Raw genomic sequence first — 16,693 nt, 5'->3', positions numbered from 1 at the left:
GTGTTGATACAAAGCAGAGCAATTTCCAACGAAAAACAAAGCAAACATTTAATTACACGTACAACAACAGTAGCCGAAGTTGAAATTTCTTCATAAAGTAATCCAAGGAATTTCCCAGAGTGAGAAAGAAGGGTAAGATGAAATATTAGCGTTTCTGGAAGGCGAGTCAGTGGAATGTGTGGTGACGAATACACTCGACTGTACGGACAGTGTACATGAGGGCTAGAATGATGACGATATGTGCTTAACAGATGAAAGCGGTATTGAGACAGATTTAGAGTCGTGTAGTTCATCGCCGCGCGGAATTAGCCGAGCGGTCGGAGGTGCTGCAGTCATGGACTGTGCGTCTGGTCCCGGTGGAGGTTCGAGTCCTCCCTCGGGCATGAGTGTGTGTGTTTGTGCTTAGGATAATTTAGGTTAAGTAGTGTGTAAGCTTAGGGACTGATGACCTTAGCAGTTAAGTCCCATAAGATTTCACACACATTTGAACATTTTTTTTTTGTTTTTTTCATCAACCTTGTCGGGCGGGGAGCCACAAATCCCGTCTCCAGTGAAACGTAGGAGAGGCTATTAAACAGAATGACGTACATGGAAGATCATCCACAGCACAGTAAATAAAACAACGATGAACAGATTCCAAGTAAGTCCGTAGTATTATGAGCGTGTAGTACATAAGAAATACTAGTTGCGCATTTCAAGGATGCTCCATACAATTTACAGGATGTGCATGATAGCGTCCTACTACGATAAGCACATCAAACTGCACGCGACATAGATTAAAATGATTTGAAGGGAAGCGGTGGATGGTTGCAGAACTTCAACAATGCTACAGAATTGGTAGACGTAAGATAACGAAATTTCAAACAAAGCGTCATCTTGACGATGCGCAGCTAACTGAGGAAACGACCCAAAATTTTGTAGATGAAATAAACAAAATTATCCCATCGTTCAGTAGGAAGTTTGTTTCAAATTCTTACCAATAGGGATTTGAAGGGGAAATGCATATGAAAGGAACCATGGGAATTGACTGTATTCAAGAATTCCTTGCAGATATACCCAACACCTCGCTCTTAACGGAACACAGTCGACCGATGTTAAGGCAATTTCAGAGTACCTCAAGGATGAGTGATAGGATCGTTACTGTTTACAGGGTATGTAAATAACCTAGTAGAAAGAGACGAAATCTGTTTACGACTGTCCACAGATGATGCGGTTGCCTATAATAAAGTAGCAACGTCCGAAGGCAGTATCGATTTGCAGAATGACCTACAGATGACTGACGAATGGTGCTGGCTCTGGCAGTCGACACTGGACGTAAATAAATGTAACATATTTCGCACTCAAAGGAAAAGAAATTCACTTGAGTTACTATCCAGGGCAACCTTAAGTGGAATGGCCACATAAAACAACCATGGGGGAAAAGTAGATGTTAGACTGAGTTTCATGGGAAGAATCTTAAGGAAATATAACTCACCCGCGAAAGAAGTGGCTTACAGGACACTCGTTCGACCGATTCTTAGGTACTGTTCTTTAATCTTGGATCCTTACCAGGTAGGACTGACGGAAGACAGAGAATGTGCAACAAAGAGCGGCATGTGTCGTTACGGGATCGTTTAGTCGGCGCGATAGCGTTAAAGAGATACTCAACAAACTCCTCTGGCAGCCGCTGCAATAGAGGCGGTGAGCATCACTGAGAGGTTTACGATTGAAATTTCGAAAGAGTACCTTCCGGGAAAAGTTAGGCAACATATTACCTTCTCCGACACACATCTCGCGAAATGACTGTGACGAGAGTTCGAGAAGTTAAAGGTAATGCAGAGACTTACCGACAGCAATTTTTCTCACTCGCCTTTCCCGAATGGAACAGAGGAGTGGTCATTGGTAGTACCAGTAGTACCCTCCACTACACGTCATCATGTGGCTTGCAGAGTATTACCGTAGATGTAGAGATCCGAGAAGGCACTTGGGGGATGCAGTTTGCTAGTTCACTCATATGATAACACACTAATCAAAGTAAACGACAAAATGTGGAAAATTCGTCCATTAACGGATATGTTAAGAAAAGTGTCTTCTCTCCACTTTCCGTCTGAACAAGATTAGGATTATGATGAGATAATGATCAAGTATTTTGTATGTTGGCAGCCATGGATGCAAACAATTTGTGAAAGGTAAACCCATTAGACTTGGGTATAAAGCATGGTGCTTAAACACAAATGTGTGTTATCTAGTAGATTTTCAAATATACCAAGGAACTGATCCACAAAGAAACGAAGTACGAGAAAGTATTTGTAGAATGCGCTGCACCTCTGGTTCAAATGATTAACAAAAGTAAAAATCTGTCCTACAAGTTTTATTTTGACAATCTGTTTACATCGCCAATATTGTTGATTCACTTAAAAGAACGAGGTTAGGGTTGAACTGGCACTATTCGTGAGAATCGTCTGCCTAAAGAATGTCAACTTATACCCTCTAAGATAATGTCAAAAAGGAATTACAAGAACAGCGAGGAAAGTGAAATGAATACTACCAGATGGTTAGATAATTCTGAAGTAAAAAATGCTTCCAGTGCCCATGGGATCAATTCAGTTAGTTCTGAGACCGCGACCAGATGTTATTGGAGAATACAACAAAAATATGGGGGGAACTGACCGAATGGACGAAAGTATAGCGTTATCTAGACTGTGCATTAGACGAAAGAAATGATGGTGGCCAATTTTCACGTGGCTACTGGATGTTTCTCTACATAATGCGTGGCTTCTGTACACAAAGACAGGTAGTAATATGCCAGAACTGCAATTTCAGCGCTAATTGTAAATGTTACCTGACTTCCAGTACAACAATCCCTAGAGGTCCTGGTCGTCCTGCAGGTAATCCCTATCAAGGTAGAGTGCTGCATGACGCGAGATACGATGAAATAATGGTCTGGTGGCTATGGTGCCACAGAAAAGAAAGAAGACGCTGCGCTGTAGAAAACTGCAAAGGAAGCTCAAGAACAGTGTGCTGCGAATGTGATGGTTCCTGCTTAGAGTGTTTTGTACCGTATAGCAGAAAAGTAATGCTATTGTCTAAATATAATATAAATTACATACATTGCTTTATTTTATTTACTGTCATATATTTAATATGTATGATCTGCCTATCGTGACATGTATGTTACACATTCTTTTGCTTAAATTATTAATTACTTTTTTGTTTAGCTTGTTTTAGTACGTTTCATGAATGACAATGAATGAATAAATATTTGATTCGTAAAATTCAGAAGTGAAAATTTATTGAGGCAGAAACGGGTTAACATCGATCTGCTGCAGAATTCTTGAACATATTCTCAATTCGAATATAGTTAAATTCCTTTGAGATAGAAAAGCTTCTTTCCGCAAATCAGCGCTGCTTTAGAAACCGTTGTTCTTGCTTAGACTGCCATTTTCTAACATGATATCCTGCCAACCATGAATGAAGGGTAACAGCAGGTTCCATATTCCCAGATTCCTGAAAAATGTTGAAAATAGTGCTCCACTGCAGACTGTTAACGCACATATGAGCATGCGGGACGGATTCCAAGAATATGAGTTGTTCGAAAACTTACAAAGTAATGGAATCCAGTACGTTGTCCTCTATGGAGAATGTTCATCAGAGACAAGGGTATCGTCAGAGGTGCATTAGGGAAGTGTTATAGGGCTGCTATTTATCTCTGTATACATGAATGATCTGACGGACAGAGCGAGCAGCATTTTGTAGCCGTTTGGTCACGCACAGAGTTTGAGCGACTATAGGAAAAACAGTCCCGCAACGTTCGAAAACAGATTAGTAGTGTGCTTCTCGAGACAATCTGGGCGATTAAATATCTAGGTGTAACACTGCAAAGCGATACGAAACGGAAAGAACACGTCAGGATTGTAGTAAGGAAGGCGAATGTTTGACTTCGGTTCATTGCAAGAATCTTAGGAAAGTATGAATCACGTGTAAAGGAAACAACATAAAAACACTAGTGCAACTCATTCATGACTACTGACGGACTGTTTGCGAATCTCAGCTGATGGGGAAAAAAGAAAGACTTCGAAGCGGTTCAGAGATGGGCTGCTAGATTTGTTAGTGGTAGGTTTGGTCAACACGGAAGTATTATGGAGATGCTTCGGCAAGTCAGATGGGAATCACTGAATAGAGGGTGATGTTCTTATAGAAAAACGCTATAGAAAAATTCAGGAACCGCTGTCTGAAGCTGACTGCAGAAAATTCTACTGCTTCCAATGTACATTTCGTGTAAGGACCAGGAAGATAAGATAAGAGAAATTAGGGCTCGTATAGAGGCATGTAGACAGTCATTTTTCCCTCGCTCTATTTGCAAGCGGGACAGGAAAGGAAATGACTAGTAGTGACATCAGATATCCTACGCCACACACCATACAGTGGCTTGTGGAGTACATACGTAGACGTATAAGGCCAAGGAGCAAAACTTGTCCAATCCACCTACCAAACACTTCATATTCCTTTCCTGTACATCTGTGGAAGCAGCCGTGTCATAAACCAACTCAGCTGCAAACACTGCACAGCATTTTATGTCCACATGACTACCAACCAGCTGCCCACCGGAATGATTAGCTACAGCCAGGCCGGATGTTGAGGCCGAGCGGTTCTAGGCGCTTCAGTCCGGAACCGCGCTGCCTCTACGGTCGCAGGTTAGAATCCTGCCTCGGGCTGGATGTGTATGCTGTTCTTAGGTCAGTTAGGTTTAAGTAGTTCTAAGTCTAGGGGACTGATGACCTCAGATGTTAAGTCCCATAGTGCTTAGAGCCATTTGAACCATTTTTGAGCTACAGCCAAACGTTTGGCTGGATCAAAGTTGACTATCCAGTGGCACAACATGCACCTGAGCATAACATGATCAATTTTAGTGGCTACTTCACGATACTGACGACCTGGAACATTTCCGCCATCAACAGCTTCCTCGAACTATGCAAATGGGAGTTAGTATAGCAACACATTCTGCACTTCCATAATTGTCCTTGTTTCAGTCCCTGGGAACCTAGTGTCCCCACACCCTCCACTTAGTTTTCCGTTTCCTCCGCACTGTCAGCCCTTTCTAGTTCCAGTTCTGACATCATGTTTAGTGTGTGCCGTTCCCCACCGGATCCGACAACCGTGAATCACATTCCTAGCACATACACCTGCCCTACCTCCCACATTCCTATCCCGCAAAGCGGCTTCTTAGCTCCAAGTCGCTAACCACTCGTTCCAAACACTCTCTCAATCTACCGCCTTGTCACCCTGTACGGACTACACCCTACATAACCCCCACCTAAACTAGTCCACCTGCCGAAATGTAGAACCGCCATTGTGTCCCGCCTGAGCCATGTAGGGGCATACTCATGTGTATGTATACGTCTGTGTGTGTGTGTGTGTGTGTGTGTGTGTGTGTGTTCGAGTGTGTATTTCTACTCTACGCCGAAAAAGGATTACTTCGAAATCTGGCAAGTTTTCCTTTGCTTTACGTGTGCCTGTCGATGACTGAATGCTTCTGCTTTTCGGTGAGCGGTCTCCCTTACTCCAAAACCGTTCACGGTCTATGATACTGTTCACAGCCAATCGTATCTTTGCTACAAAAATCAATATCTACCCATCATTTTACAGTATTTCAAATTACTTGATATATGGATTATTCTGTTTTGATTTAAACAATAGGATTCTGAAATAATACTTTGTTACAGTAATCTACATAAAATTATGACATATTTGTGATATTTTATAAAACACACAAATTAATTAAAATGTTGTCATTTGAGAGAAATGGCTCGTCTCAAAGGAAGTTGGCTGACCTGCTTCAGATGGAATAGCTATTTAGTTTAAGCACTATTCACCAAAGGTACGCAAATGGGAGTTATTTTAGCAACACATTCTCCGCTCCCATAATATTCCAGGCTCCAGTCTCTGGGAACCCACTGTCTTCATACCGTCCACCCAGGTTTCCCTTCCCTCCGCCCTGTCAGCCCAACCCAGTTTAAGTCCTCACGTCATCTTCGGTGTGTGCCGCTACTCACCAGATCCGACAACCATACTACTGCAGTAATTTCTTGTTTTAGGTTTAGTGGAGCTGGGGCCTTGAAGCCACACCCCTCATGATCTATTATCTCACTGTCAATAAAATGTTATTCAGACCATTATGTGAAGCAGCAACATTAAGTATGATTATGAAATAGGAAACCATAAGTGAAATTTCGTTTTGCGAATAAAAGTATGCTCTTTAGCAGCTGTGTAAATAATAGGAAATTACGGCGAACTACATATTACATTCAAAATGGTACATTACGCTACCTTAGAATTTACGTTTATACATGCCAACTTAAGTTAAAAACCCAATTAGCTTCCATTTCGAAACATTATAGCAGTCAATGAATCTTTACTGAGGCGATGCTCAATGAAACTATGACATTACATTAATTTCATAACATTAGTCGTATTCTATGGGCTCGTGCAGAGGGGGCCTGAGATGTGGTAATAACTGAAAGATTAGCGTTTTATTTGGAGCATTACGGTGAAACAGCTTGGCTTTATAGAGTGTTATTGTATTACAATGCTAATGTGAATTATAGAATGACGTAAAACTTAATTTTAAGGGTTCCTGTTAACAATGAAAGCTAGCTGTTGTATTTATTATTTAGTCACTCAACCCCATTTTCAGCTATTTGTAACTATTTATAGCCTTTTTATCTGCCAAGCCCAGGTAAAGACCTATCTCACTATTATTTTTATGTAGACGATAATTACTTTGCAAACCCCATGGAAAACAGACTCTTCAGTATGAAGAGGATATAATTGTACATGATAATGGAAGCCTAGCGATGAAGCAAAAAGTGAACTAGAAGAGCACAGATTACGAACTTCTGCCTTAACAGAGACCTCCTGATAGGAATTCATCCGTACTAGGCACATGTTTGTGCAATAGCTATGATCTGATACACCTTGAAACATTAATTAGCTACAGCCACTTATCTCTAAACATAGACCGAGCTTTGATATGAACATCTGACGAGAGCAGATGTTTAACGAGTGCTGACTGTGGCTCTGCATATGCCATAAATCGACTCTACGATTATTTACCTAAAAATCTCGAAAAATATGTAATATAACAATCCTATTCATAACCCTGGGAAATTTCAAATTTATTTTTGTTGGTTGTTGTTCTGTTAAACAGAGCATGGAACTATAGTGTGGCCTTTTGCAAACCGTGATATTACGTCAGCATGTGGTTTTAACACGAACAAGGGACGTTTCAGAAAAACAGACATGTTGAAACAAGATTCGCAAATAACTTTCTCTCTTAGATAAACTCTCTTTCCACAGAATAAAAAGATGTTCACTGAAGTTCATCAATCAACATTAAAGTCAAACTAAGTACGAAGGAAATAATCAGTTTCATGACACATAAATTAATGATGACGAAGAATCAAACTAACTTGTTACTGAATGAGACAGTGATTAGTATCTAAACACATCAACAAAAGGTTTGTATCATCCAGATACGTTGTGAAGGATGCATCGATGCTGTGACTTTCTTGTGCCAGTCGAAGGTACCCCTGATATTGTTTCGAAACGTACACACAGTTCGCATGAGCACTATCAGTGTGTGGAAGACCACCGTGGATTGAACTGGAGCATTTCAGGTGAAAGTAAAATACTTGTAAGGACGCAACAGAGATGTTTGTGGAACAGTAGAGTGAACATCATTCATGTTGCGAAGGACAGTCGTGACCAGTGATCAGGTCCACATCATTACACTATGGGTTAGCTTGTTTGGGGGAAGAGACCAAACAGCTAGGTCATCGGTCTCATTGGATTAGGGAAGGACGGGGAAGGAAGTCGGCCGTGCCCTTTCAAAGGAACCATCCCGGTATTTGCCTGGAGTGATTTAGGGAAATCACGGAAAACCCGAATCAGGATGGCCGGACGTTGGATTGAACCGTCGTCCTCCAGAACGCAAGTCCAGTGTACACTATGCCCAGGATGCTTGTCGACAAGGTAAGCTGCTCGACGTCAGCAACTGGATAAAACTCATGTGGTTTAGATGTGGAATCGGTTCCAATTGACAAATAGTATGAAGAAGTTACAACTCAAAGGCCGTCCATGTTCAACAGCTGCACAGGACGATCGACACTTGTGACTTTCGAGCCGAACGAAACGTTGGCTGAGTGGTCCGGAACGAAATTCGGTGTACTAAGTGTCTACAGGACGTCATGTATCGCATAAAACTGTTAGGAGACGATTCCATGATGTGAATCCCTATCGCCAGTGATCATACCTAGCATGTGGTTGTACTTTGATAATCGTTGGCAAAGTGTTTTGAGACAAACTGGTAATATCGAAAGCCTGCAACACTGAGTCCCTCATGCGAAAGAAGATGATGGTGGAGTGATGTTCTGGGGTGACATTACCTGGGGACATCTTGTGGCTGTTAAGGGGGAACGTTCCTGAAAAACAAAAACGTGCACGAAATCAAAATTTTGAATATATAACAAAGACGTTTTATACAATGCTTTACATGAGATTACCACATTTATTATTATGTTCCTGGGACTATACATTTTTAACGTTTTTATGGAATTTAAAATCTTTATTTTCAAAAAATAGAATATCTATCTTTTTCCCAGAAACTATTCAAGAGATTTCTAGATTTTTTTCTGCTTAATCTCCTTGCATATAGTACGCTTCTCGCATGAGTTTCTTTGAGTATATCGAACTGGAGAATTTTAATAATTTTTTAGTTATAATGCTGTAAGTGCAATGTATAATTCTTACTCATTTCCAAACACTTTGCCTCAGTATCCCAGCTTACACTCAAAATTTCAAAATTTAATCTTCAGACATTTTCTTGGTTTACAGAAATAAATATACACAATTTCATAATTCTAGCTTTCATAGATTCCGAGAAAAAGTACATAAACTTTGAAAAACATAATTTTAGGAAATTCAGTTTAAAGTTCAACCTAACGTTTGTCCTGACTTCACCTCCTCAGAAGGCCCCAGATTTGTGCTCAGGGTCCTCTTTTCCTTCAAGGTTTCTCTTCTGGTTTCTTGTTTTCTGCCTTCTTTCCTTTACCAGGTCTTCATCTGACTATTAAGCTCCAGGGAGATGCTGTAAATACATTTTTCTCGAGATTTCTTTCGTGAAATTCCCTATCTCAAAGCTCATTCTCTCTATTACCTTCATCCTCCCAACGTTCTCATCATTAAATACAAGAAATGCAGCATAAGTTGTAATTCTGACAACTGACGTACATGAAAATGTGCTTTTAGCGCACCATTTCCGTATGAGTGAATTTAGAGACTCGTTGCGATGCTAGGCTTTGCCGTGAACACACTTCTTTAAAAGTTCAGAATTGACCATAAACCTGTAAGTGGACTTAACAACGAGGACGCATTCTGGAAGCCTGTCTTTGTGAATGTGAATATAGGAGTTATTATCCCTTTGTGCCTGTAGATACAGGGGTGCAGTTATTGAACTACTGTATATGAAAAAGCAGTAAATTAGTTACAAATTCCGGCGTGCACACAATTTATTCAACATTTAACCATCACTACAGATATTCGGATTTAGGTTAAGACTTGTTCGATATGTCTGACATCATTGGCGATGATGTGGCGAAGACGTATAGCGAAAATCTGCGTGACCCGCTGAAGTGTCGGAACATCGATGCTGTCGATGACCTGAATGGCTCTATTCAGCTCACCAGTGATTTTGAGGTTATTGCTGTACATCTTGTCTTTAAGATAGCTCCACAAAAAAGAGTCGCATGTGTTCAGATCAGGAGAGTATGGCAGCTAATCGATGCCTATGATATTGGCCTCTTGGAACCACAGAACCAGAATGCGGTCTCCAAAATGCTCCTCCAGGACATCAAACACTCTTCTGCTTCGATGGGGCCGAGCTCCGTCTTTCATGAAACATATCTTTTTCCTACTTTGGGTAATGAGGATGAAATCATCTTCCAAAACCTTCACGTACTGTTCGGTAGACACTGTGCCAACGAGGAATATCGCACCGATTATTCCCTAACTGGACATTTCACACCACACAGATACCGGTTGGGGGCGAAGAGGCTTCTCGATCACGAAGTGCGGATTCTCAGATCCCCAAATGCGCCAATTTTTCTTATTGACGAACCCATCCAAATGAAAATGGGCTTCGTCGCTAAACGGAACCATGCATGCACATACCAATTCCCATTCCCCGCCGCCCACTGTGCAGTTTGAACGTCCTAACCATAACCGTTCAGAAGTTAAGACGTTTTAATTTCAGATAGTTCAAAAATTGTCACCCTGTATAGACACCTGCTTATGTGGCACAGATGAAGAATGCGATGTGCGTCTCTATTTTTCGGACACTTCGGATGCGATTTCATCTTGAAAATTCGGGAACTTATTGTCCATGTGTTCTAATAGATAAACAATAAATTGGAAATTGACATTTCCGGTCAGTTTCGTGAACGGCCCACCTTAAGGATAATATCATTACTCTACAGTACAGGAACGAACTTCTGCAACCCATACTGGGACGATATAGCCAACATTTTATTGACAATTCCATCCTGATGAATGACAACTCGCACGCTAATCAGTCCGGGTAAGGGGACGTTCCACCACTTATTGATACTGCGCATAGTTCTGTGAAAAACCCACCATAGGAAACAGACTATTTTGTCGTTCCACAAACATCTTTCTTTTATTATTATAGGATCTGGACATATTACGAACGAGCATACACACTTACAGCAGAGCCAAATGCTTTCTGAGCCATGAACTTCGAAATAAAAGGGGTCATACAAAACTTTTGTCGATGTTTGTACTATGATCATGGACGACAGTAGGATGCTTGGGTACGCCAGTCCACGTAGGCCCATTACTCAACCCCGTGTACACAGACCAAAGTTCCGTCTCCAGTCAGAATACCAATTAAAAGTAAAAATTCAGTGCTCATAACCATGGCATCATAACAATAAATTACTTCTAAATGAACGGAGTTAACTGAATATACAATGCTTTGCGCAAGCCTAAAGCATGTAGCGATCTCATCAAACAGATGTGTAGCAACATGAAGTGAAGTGCGTAATCAGTAACTGTGTAGCCGACCAGAATCAAGACAGACAGTAGAGTAACTGGCGGACACTCCATGCTTCACTTCGAAACGAATACTTGCAGAAAGTATCTGATTCGATGTCATAAAGCAAAGAGCTTCCCTTGAGATGCGACCATTTGGCTACCTGCTAGGCCATAGAACTGTGCGAGACGGCACACCTTTGATACCAGTATGTCTATGTGCGTGCCTCTTTGTATACGACAGGATATCATCATGTTAATGTATCAATGAAATGACTCGAGATGAAAAGTAGGTACGTTTCATCACTTGATCTCTCATTTGAAATGGTACTGGGTGGCAGTTCATCTGATTTTATGTAATGTAAGGCAGTCCAGCATATTTTCAAGTCCTGTTCTCTTTTTTTGAAGAATCAAGCAATGTCTCGCACATAGCCAGCACAAGAATGCAATAATCTTTGAGCATCTTCAAGATCACATACAAGGAAATACAAGAACACAAAAAATCAAAAATCTACTAATAATTTGTAAGGCAATCCTGAATAAATTATAGCTTGAATGTAAAGTAAAATGAGCGCTATAATTATGGTTAAAATGACACAATCATAACATAATATCCTAGAATCTAATTATATTTTAAAAGGGATATTCATTAATAAATTTCTATTCATACCATGTTACATAAGGTAGATGTCATATCGTCTCCAACATGACAAAACGAGGTTTTTTTTATCTTTAGTAGACCATCACTATTTTTATTTCTTCCTATCTCAACAAATAAAATCGTTGCCCACTCATTCGCATCAGAAAATCACAATACTACATCTAGTGGCTTGGGGTTCTTCTGTCACTATAAAGCCAAATCTCGATACCCTTATCGATATCCTCACTGCCTTCAGTTCAATAAGTTCCCTATACCTAAGTCTTCAACACACACAGTACCCCTGATATCCGACACTCACTACTATCCACAATAAATTCCAAAATAAATTTAATCACTAACCTTTTTTGCAAAATGTCCCACTTAATTCACTACAACCACAATAAGCAACTAACTTTCTAACAGTTTTTATCTGCAGGGAACTAATAAGCCACACAGCTCACATCTGAACAATTTAAATGAAAATAAAAACCAAAGCACTCACTATACACACATAACGACAAAACCTGAGAACTTCACTGGACAACCACATCAGAAGATGCCGATGAGAAAATATTCCTTCCTTGAAACTTATCAATATACGTCGCCCATTATTGTAATGGGTGTGGGTGCTCTCTTGGGTAAGATGGTGCGCCTGGGAGAGACAAAATCAGGTCACTAACAGCTAAAACGTTTATTTACTTCCCAACGGTGTGTACTGGTAACCCACACCCAATATAAGGCGGTCGCAGTGTCGTGGGCGGCTTACTCACGGACCGCAATGCGCTACACATAGTGATGATGCAGATGACTATTGCTATGTCTAGTTCAGCATGGCCGTGAATAGATGTGCGCATTCTACCATGGTCAGTGCTCCCGGCTCACCTGTGGGCCGAGATGACACTGCTGCACTTGGCTGTAGGTGAGGTTGGCTAGCAGCTACACAGTTACATACGATTCGGCAATAAGTGCTTTACGACATGTATATTCCACTAAGCTAGAAGCGACTAAATTCTGTATCGTGGTGTATTGCTGGGAGGAAAAGAAATTCTGAGTGCTGCCTACGACCGTGTGTCATATTACTTTAGTTACTGCACATGTAATCGTAATTGATGATAGAATGTGCTTGGTTTTGTGACGTTTACAGTACATGTTGGATGGAAAGATTATGTCACGTATCAGTACTTTAATAGGGGGAAATCTACGCACCCTAGAGACATTGTACCATTTTCCAAAGCCAGGAGCAGGAGTCATAGTAAAGGAAATGGGTATGGATGCAGCGGGAATATTAGAAATCGATCTAAAGCAAAACTGGTTGACGTTGAAATGTAATATCAGACTCCACTATTGCAATGGCTTTCTATCGGTGACTATTCCCTTACGTAATAGGATAAAACGCGATATTTTTTCAGTGTATATGTGTGACTAATTAACGTTTGGCAGATGGACTGTTCGAGTCTGATCATGTCTAAATACTAGCGATACAGAAGTACATTACAAAAATCAGAAGGGGATGAATATGGAGCGGAAGACCTCAGTTTAATGGAACATCTTTGATGATGGAAGGGATTACCCTACACAGCATCACTGTACTTAAAAAGCCCTGATAGACATTTAGAACCTATGTTACACGCATCGTATTCAGCTGTACTGCAGAATCACTGTTTTTTTTTTTTTTTTTTTTTGTTTTCGTACGCAAATTACATTTTGAAATCAGGAAGGAGTCTATATGCTCGTAGATACACGGAAGACTGCAGTTTTAGTGGAACATTTGTCAGTGGTGGGAAGGAGACCATACACAGCATCACTGTACTTAAGTAGCACCCATTAACGTTTGGAAACTATGCGACTATATTTCGAAAATAACTTTTTCTTTCCTCATTCACAAGCCGGCCGGAGTGGCCGTGCGGTTCTAGGCGCTACAGTCTGGGACCGAGCGACCGCTACGGTCGCAGGTTCGAATAATGCCTCGGGCATGGATGTGTGTGATGTCCTTAGGTTCGTTAGGTTCAATTGGTTTTAAGTTCTAGGCGACTGATGACCTCATAAGTTAAGTCGCATAGTGCTCAGAGCCATTTGAACCATTTGAACCTCATTCGTAGCATTCAAAACCTGTTGGAGTAGGTATACCATCTTGCATTGAACACTCTTTGATCTTAGAATGACTATCTTAAGCAAAACAATACCTCAGACCTACTCTCACTCCACTGCAGCAGACTCTGCTTCGTGCAGACCACGTGTGTTCCCCACGCTTTAATGCCCTATAAATATGCTCTGCGATGACTCTCGAGCTGTTGATATTGACGTATCAGTACCAAGCACAATGAGTACTGATGCGCTGACACTTCTACTCTCGAAGATGGGAATATCGAGACAGAACGTGTCGTACTTAGCCGTCAAGTGCCCCTCCATATATATGTCAATTTGCACGCAAAACGTCTTCCACTCTATCTGCGCGAGCCCCATCTTCGTACCTCACCATACTTTCTCAATTTGCACTGTAACTTTGAGGTCATTGCCAGCTGCTATCCCGACATTAACACGCATAGACCAGATTGTAGTTAAATGATACGTACTGATGAACAGTAACATTGATTCGATGGCTCAACACTACACAGTCGCTGCCTACCACTCATCTGAGCCTACATCTGTTCGTGTTACGTGGCTGACGTGCGAGGCGAAATCACCATGTAGACGCTGCTAGGATCGTATACGTTCGCATACTCTACTCGAATACGTAACACAAAGAAAATCTCTGGGAAAGACGCGAGCTTCTCCCGTAAATGTAAGGGTGGATTAGGGCATATATGGATCGATCAGCGCCTGAAATTGGGACAGAAGGATAATCAATAACACTAGTGCGATGTACGCCCCATCACGCACTGTATAGCAGCAATGTCATTTGTTTTATATGTAGGATGCTCGCAGGTGTGTTGTCTGCAAGCAGGTGAGAAGACCTAAGGTGGGGCTGGTAGTTGACCTGAATGTAGCCAAAGGTATTGCACATTAATAGGACAAGAAATCTCGTATGCTGTCAACGGAAGCGTCAACTACAGTAAAATACCTATCAGTGAGCCATGGTGCCTCTACATGTATAGCGTCCATAATTACGAAAGTATTGCCGGTGCAGAATTTGTGCATGAACTTGCTTCACGAACAATTGCGTCGGGCTCAGATCCATTAGCTCGAATCTAAGGGAAGCAACCCAAACACTAAGAAATCACACGTCGGTGAGCTAAAATAGAAGAATATATCATCCTCAAATTCATTTGCATGGATTGAAAAGGGAGGGGGTGTAACCCGTCCACTTAGAAGTGACAGTGTAGGAGTCGAGTTGCTGCCGATCCCATCGGCATGTCGCCAAAAGACTGCGGCACTACAACTCGGATAGAAGTGTAACAGGCACTAAGATGACAGCTGTTGCTAGAGGAAGCATCAATATTTATTAAGTCTGCCTTGTGCTTGTAGGTTACGTGGTTTTCGATGTACGATAGTCGGATAAGCGTGTAAGTACTGGGTGTGCTTCTAAATAAATACTTAGAACCACACATATGTGTACTACCCATGAGCATATTCACTGGTCTAGAGGGATTAAAGTTTCATGGTCAGTCCAGTATCAAATAGTGCATGGGGGTAAAAATGAAGATTGCCGTGATTAGACCCCGAATCTTCCCATACTCTTGCAGTACCTCTGATTTGTGCGTGTAGTTACGAGGATCACACTGAGCTGACGACAGTCATGGGAGACCTCCTAGTATCGTGTCGGACGCCCTTCCGCTCAGCGTAGTACAGCAACTCGGATTGGCATGGACTCTGCAAGTTATCGGAAGTCTCCGGCATAAATAGTGAGCCATGGTGCCTCTACATGTATAGCGTCCATAATTACGAAAGTATTGCCGCTGCAGAATTTGTGCATGAACTTGCTTCACGATTATGTCTCGTAAATCTTCGATGGAATCCATGTCGGGCGATCAGGGTGACCGAAACATTCGCTCGAATTATTCAGAATGATCCTTAAACCAATCACGAACAATTGCGTCACGGTGACATGGCGCAATGTCATCCTTAAATTCCATCATTGTTCGGGAACATGAAGTCCATTATATCTTGGCGAAAACAATCAGTTCCAGTCCATAATCAGCTCAGTTGGACCAGAGGGCCAAGTCCATTCCATGTAAACACAGCCCACACCATTATGGAGCCACCACCAGGTTGCACAGCGCCTTGTTGACAACTTGGCTCCGTGGTATCTGCGCCACATTGATCCCTACCATCAGCTCTTCCAAACAGAAATTGGGACTCATCTTACTAAGCTATGGTTTTCCTATGGACTACGGTCCAACCGATATGGTCACAAGCCCAAAAGAGGTGCTACAGCCGATGTCCTGCTGTCAGCAAAGGCACTCTCGTCGATCGTCTGCTGCCACATAACATTAACGGAAAACTTGGCAGCACTATTCTGACGGATACGTTCGGCGTATGTGCCACATTGATTTCTGTGGTTATTTCACGCAGTGTTGTTTGTCTGTTAGCCATGAGAACTCTATGCATACAGTACTGCTCTCGGTCGTCAAGTGAAGGCTGTCGGTCACTGCGTTGTCCGTAGTGAGAAGTAATTCTTAAAATTTGGTATTCTCGGCACACTCTTGACACTATGGATCCCAGAATACTGAATTGCCTAACAATTTCCGAAACTGAGTGCCCCATCCGTCTAGCTCCAACCTCCAACTACCATTCCGCATTCAAAATCTGTTAATCCCCGTCATGCAGCCGTAACCACATCAGAAACCTTTTCTTATGACCCGTCGTGCAGCCATAATCACGTCGGAAGCCTTGTCATATGACTCACTTGTGTACAAATTACTTCTCCGCCAAAGCACTGCCCTTTTATATCTTGTGTACGCGATACTATCACCACCCATATGTGTGCATATCCCTATCCAGTGACTTTTGTCACCTCAGTGTCAAAGA

This window comes from Schistocerca americana, chromosome X (genome assembly GCF_021461395.2).
Source record: "Schistocerca americana isolate TAMUIC-IGC-003095 chromosome X, iqSchAmer2.1, whole genome shotgun sequence".
Classification (NCBI taxonomy): Eukaryota; Metazoa; Arthropoda; class Insecta; order Orthoptera; family Acrididae; genus Schistocerca; species Schistocerca americana.
This window is presented reverse-complemented; position numbering follows the sequence as displayed.